The sequence below is a fragment of the Pungitius pungitius genome, chromosome 10 (assembly GCF_949316345.1).
Source record: "Pungitius pungitius chromosome 10, fPunPun2.1, whole genome shotgun sequence".
Taxonomy (NCBI): domain Eukaryota; kingdom Metazoa; phylum Chordata; class Actinopteri; order Perciformes; family Gasterosteidae; genus Pungitius; species Pungitius pungitius.
The window spans coordinates 5,310,240-5,316,859 of NC_084909.1; positions in this window are offsets into that span (position 1 = coordinate 5,310,240).

Consider the following 6,620-nt stretch of genomic DNA (forward strand, 5'->3'; position numbering starts at 1 on the left):
TGAAGCCGACGTCCTCATTGTAACACAATTCATCCGTTTTTTCAGTGAGTAGGAAGTGGTGATTAAGATGAACACTTTGATGCGTTGCTTTTGTTTTGAAATATGGATCCGTTATAAATCGGCTCCTGACAAACAAACACATGCCTGGCTTACCCCAGATGTCCTCGGAGGCTCTCAGAGCTCCGACGGAAACAATAGCACAGCGTTCATGAAAGGGAATAGTAAATCCTCTGCATGTCGGGTGCTCTCGCCATAGCCATCAGCTTGAGAGGGCTGCTTTAATAGGGCGGACACAATGTACACATCCCCCCCTTTTTTTTTTTTTAAATGGAATTATTTGAACTTCCACTGCGGCATGAATCCATCCAATCCTGCTCCTGTGGTAACTTGTTAACAGTCTGCTGCTCACACGACTCGAAACCCACTGAAGTATTTTTCAGCGTCTCTTCTTGTCATGCTTTTAAAATGTGATTAGTCCCCATTGTGCCCCCCCTTGTCAGATTCAAAGGGTGGTGGCTACAGTATCATGGGAGGGTTATTAAATGGACCTGCACAGGCCTGTGGAGCTAGTGAACATCAACCTCTGTATGAAGTGACTGATGGCATTTCTTGTTAGTAAGATAGAAAGAGGCCTACAACCACCAAAGAGATTGTGAATAGACGCAAAGCCAGCGTTTAATAATGTGCACAGAACCCGGGCCTGAGATATGAGCCTATATATACTCTAACTCATTTTACAAATGGGCCCCCTTCTTCACAACTGTGCCCCAGTTTGTCCCATCCCTTCAAGGGTTTCTGAACCCGCCCATGGTCCCTCACAAAAACATGTGTTCAGTGGTGCTTTGAGAGGTGATCGCATGCTGCGTGGTGTCCAGACTCCTCGGCCCCCGAACCGTGGCTCCATTCATTTGAATCAGAAAGAGTTTTTCACTGCGTGGTGTAGTCGCAGAGGAGCTGAACTCAACTCTCCCTGCGCTTAACAATAACCTTTTTTTTTTTTCTTTTTTTTTTACTGCAAACCTTATATAAGCTAGCGCTAGGATAAATGATTTTAATGCAACATTTCTGATGATGTGATATGAAGCACATTCACCAGGCCGTAGACTAAAAGCAAAACAATGCTTTTATTTATTTTTTTGTCACAGATGAACATGTCCTCCTCCTCTGTGAATTCACGTTGCCTTTGAATGTCAAACGACTGCAGGACAGATCCTCAGCAGAGCACATGCCTGTCCTTTAGATATGCCCGAAAGCGCAGTGCCACTCCAAGCATGTCCCTTTGCAAGAGTCCCCGGCTCCTATCAGCTGCATGTGCTCCTTCCTCGGGTATGTTGTAAAGGCGTCACAGCGCGGGCCCCTCTGTCCTCATAAACAGGACCAGAAGGGAGTGATTACTCCGCAAGATGTGGAGATGGAGGACTCGCCAGTTCATGCCTCTTTATGAGTGTTTTTGGCATGACGGTCTGTTCCGCCTCACGACGCTTTTGTTCTTCTCGTTAGAAGAGATGCTTAACCCCCCGTGGGTCATGTGTCTCTGTCACCTTGAGCTCAGCCACGGCGACCGGGCCGAGAGCAAACGGCGCTGTGCGGGTTTTCTTTTGCCTGTGCCGCCTTTTGGTGAATCGCAGCGTATCGAGTGTCCCTAAATTAGCAACAGTAATGGCAAGGTCATAAAACACGGCATCTCCTCTAATCCACAGTGACACGGCCGTGCCCGCATTCGCTCATGTTGCAACATCAGGAATGCATTTTCATCTGGCCCTTCTCTGCCATGTTCTCGCACATTTGAAAAGACCCCAAAAAATGTCCTGGAATTTGAAGATGTAATAAATCAAGATGTCTCTTAGTGTATTGAGTGGTTGGAATATTGGCTTTGGAAAAGTGGTGAAAAAAAAGTGTACTTTGTGAAAAGATAGACGTATATATTCCTCTCTTGAATAGCGACATGGTAATAAATGCCAGGGAGGAAGTTTGTTATTTAGAAGGCACAGATGCGTTTTGATGAGTCAGGTCTCAAAGCTCAAGCACGGTATGTCCTGCTTCATCTTCTTTCCTTTCAATCTGCATTTGGTGATCAAGGTTAATTTAGTTTTAATTCTTCCTACACAATGCCTCATTTAGATAACACAACATGAAAATAAAGAATCACAATAAAAAATTGAAATTTCAACAGCTGCAATTGGATGACATGGGAACATTCGTCAAATAATGCTTTGAATCATGAGATTTTCCATTCATAGTATTGAAATTGACAGGCTGAAAAAATGTAAACAAAATCCTTCAAATGATGATATTTATTTAGTGTCTGAGTGTTTAATGGAACCTGTGTGTCTACATTACTCACTTTATTGCAGCAGAGATTCTCTGGATTCAACCAGAATGAATAATGAAATCAACTCCTCAAAGGGCAACTGACTTCCTGGATATCTGTCATTTTAATGATATTGTAGAAATACTATTGGCTCTTTCCCAGAGTCAGCCACACAATATTGGTCTTGGCAAATGTTTGTTCTTTCTTAACACTAAATGGGACCCTGGGGATATTATGCTTCATTCCACCTCTTCTCTCACTTCAAAGACACTGCTGGGACCCAGTCGACAGGTTTTCCTGAGCTCACCTATGAGCTCATAAGTGAACAACTACTATACAGATACTAGTATATCACAAAAACATATTCATCGGGGTATAACTGTCTTATACTTCATCTTTAAAGTTGCCAAAAGAAGCATTCATTGTTCCCTGGACAGCACCAAACTTTACGGCTTGGTCCCCAGCAGTGTCTCCCATTGTGGACAGGAGGTCCAAGGCCTGATCTGTGTGTGTGTGTGTGTGATGTCGGGGGGGAATCTGACCCTGTGTCACTCACAACAACCAGGAATAATAAAACAATGTGGAAATCTTCTTTTTGATGGTCAGGTAGAGGCATCAGTATTTGTTTTTGACGGTTTCCTGATCATTTTCTCACTTTAACGGATCGGAATGAATGAAACAAATCCATACAACCAAGCATGAAATACGGGGATGACATCTGATTATATTTAATGACATGATTTAATGACGCATATTTCCTATGGCCAAGTATTTGGCATCAACATTAGGGAGGAATTGATTCATACCTTCAAACCTCATGAATTAAGACATGAATAAAAATGTCACAAAGAGAGAAAAAAAATACAGAATGTGAGCACGCTGTGAATCTCTGGCTCTAAAACAACTTTTGTTATTCTGCTTCTTCCCGGTACTCTGAAAAAAAAAAACCTGAAACGTGCTTGATTAAATCCTCGACTGGGAATGTGTTTGTGGAAAGAAAGGAGATATTCAGAGCTTAACACACCACTTCATGGACCTTTGTTTTCCCAAAAGTGGCTGCACTCAGTCCAACCCAGATTGTGTCTGTGTTTGTTGGCTTTTAACATGTGGGTACATCTTCCAACAGGCTCCTTTTCTCATCAGTGTCTTTTCAAGGCTGTGGTGGATTTTTTACACTGGCGTAAGCTGACAGAGTCAAACCGAGATCCAGCAATTATTAAATACTGAGTGCATCCAGGACTCCATACCTGGCATTGTGCTGAGACGCTCTAAGACTAATGAGGCATCCTCCTTACTCGGGTCAGGAGGTGCTGCCTTGAAAACGTTGCGTTCTTGGCTCGCTGACAGCTTCCCACCTTTAATGATCCATGTCTCCCAGAGGTTGTTTTTGAGAGCAATATTCAAACCAATTATATTGCAGCAGACAACTATCTTTGAAACCCCCCCCCCCCACCCCCTTTGGTGTTAAGGTACCCCTGGTTAGTTCTGCACTGCACACTGGCCGGGCCAGGTGGAGTGCACTGAACCACCTTCCATTTGAACGTTATTTTTCCTGGACAACAGTTGATCTCAACATGTTTATCTCTCTTTTTCTATTAGGTGACTTCATCCTCACTAGTTTGTGTGTAGCTGGTTTATTGTCATCACACGCAGGCAACGCAGGCTAAAATAACTGTTCAGAGCCACATGATATGACGTTTAAAGGCATTCCTCCTTCATCATCATGCAGGCGCTCTTTATCCAAGAATGAAAAGCCACAGTTTAAATCCTGCATTAATGCTGCTTTAATGCATTGATGATAACCGCCTGTGATGTCGTTGAGACAAGAATGTTGTGACTGACACGTTTTAAGTGGGATTAGGTGGGATTGAGACACGAGACACCTGTAATACGAGTTGCATGTTTTAAACAAAGTAGCATCAGAGTCACTTCCAATCGGCGGATAAACGAAGCATAGCGCCCACCTGAATCCTGAAAAAAAAACTAAACCGCTCATGCTTCCCCCGTGCCTCGACACTTGAGTTTCATTTACCAAATCAATGACATGACGAGATTCTTTTCATTTCATCACGTGCATTTAGGCATGTCCAAATGCTCTCTGATAGGTGGAGACCAGTGGAGCTGGGAGCAGGAACGCTGCAGTGATGGTAGCTCTGAGAATCTATGCCACGTAATGAGAAGCAGACAGGAGGAACTCTGGGCTGCTATTGTTGTGCACAGGTTTGCTCTGGATTCCTTTCTCGCCCCTTGCAGGCTCAGACCCATGAATATTTAAATAGGAAAGAGACTTCTTCTGAACATCAATCAAACCCTATCTTTTCCATTTCTGGCCTCAGATCTGAGATTCCGAGAGTAAACAGCGGCTTCTGATGAGGGCACATTCTGCCCATGGCAATGCCCGTGAATGCACCAGCCATGTGGACAAAGAGTCAATTAAAAGCCGCCCGGCAACAGCTGGCAGACCTTCAAGAGCGGAGAAGCACTGCATGTATTCGTCTTGGAAGAAATGTATATGTTTCTGGTCAATTGAAATGGGATCAGAGTACAGCAGAAAGTCATTGTAAAGAAATTTAATTTACAATTCTTGTAAAAAAAATATATATATATGAATGTTTAACTCAATTGAATATTTTCTCATAAAAAACGTTGAATAGGCTCAAATTCAAAGGACCTCACTCTCTCTTTCTCTCTCTCTCTCTCTCTCTCTCTCCCTGAACACATTTCATCTTTGATAAAAGCTAGAGGCCAACACTATTTCTTTTGTATGAAAAGAACAAAAGTTTGTGTGTATTTGTGTGTGCATGCGTGTGCATGCGCACGCGTGTGTCTGTGTGTGTGTGTGTGTGTGCGTGAGAGACTCAGATGGGATCTAATACACAAACAGCAATGTAAAAAATAAATCTCAGAAATGAGCGATGACAAAGAAGAACCACAGCTTCGGACACCTGTTCAAACAGCGCTCCTTTGCCCCGAGAAGGAGAGATGACTCACACTGGCAGAGGATCAGTGAGCATCTCTGTCAGTAAGCGATCGCACACAACCGTCCCGCGTAGTGTTTTTCAACCACAACAACTGCGCGGGACTGCGGGTGGGAAAAAATGGCAACCACCACAGTGGTTTAGTCAATACAACGTTTGCTTTTGGTCTTGTCTTTTGCATACCGTGGCTTCCTGTTCTTGATTTGGTTTAACTAATTGAGTTAATCAAGCATAAACGTGTTGTTCCCTGAAGCCAGTGGGTGATTATGTAATGTGAACATGATTAAAAACCAAGGAGGGACTTGAATAAACACAGCAAGGGGACACATGACCAGTGAGAAGTCTGAAACTATGTAGGTCCTTTCGCTTTCTTGCCAAGGGTTGGATGAGAGGATCGATACCACAATGTTTGACAAGTGGTTCACACAAAGATGAAAACAGGAGAAACGTGTCTGATTATCGAGAATCAGAATATTAGGTTACTTCTATAAACCAAACTAATGTTCATTTCTTAAAGCATTGATCCATTTAGAACAAAATAGACCAAAAAAAAAACGGGAATGTTTTTGATTGACGGGTGGCAACCACAGCGTTGTTCAGTTCAGGAGCAGTACTTGTTTTCATTGAGCAACTTTAACCAAATCACCAAATGTGTTTTTATTTTACGACCGTCACTTCTTATGCACAGTTTGTATTACGTACATGACATCATGTACGTTGGTGAGGTTTTTAGGCCTCTGCTGATTTGATACTCGCCCGAATAAACACTCACAGGTTCACAGGTGAATTGGCTGACTCCACAAATATGGACGATGCACCCAAGTTGTAAAATTCATCCGTGCGGTTTCATATGGACTATTTATTGTATTAGTGTGATCAAAGCTCAACCTAAAGACTATTTTCTTGATCAATTGATGACATTCTTTCGACATAAACAGATACGAGCCATTCATCATCCAACATTAAGTTGCCTTTGTTTAAAACTAGGCAGGGGATTCAGTGAAAACGCACCCCCGAAGGACACTTGATGACAGTAAAATATGGTCAGAGCTGAAGATAATCTGCAACGCATTAAGACCGATGCACGGAGGAGCAGATGAAAGGAAATGCCCTTATATTAAAAAATAAAACTGCTGGGGAGGTGAAGGGTTCTCAGGAGAAATCAGAAACACTCTTTTCTCGCTGGCGCGCTGACAGTAAACTCACCGGGCCGTCAATCCATATTGATCAAATTACTCTGATGTTTCACACAGTTTGTTTTCAAGCTGGAATGTCATGAATCTGATCGATTGCAAGCTTGACATTATGAAGTCTGTTTTTAATCAGATCAA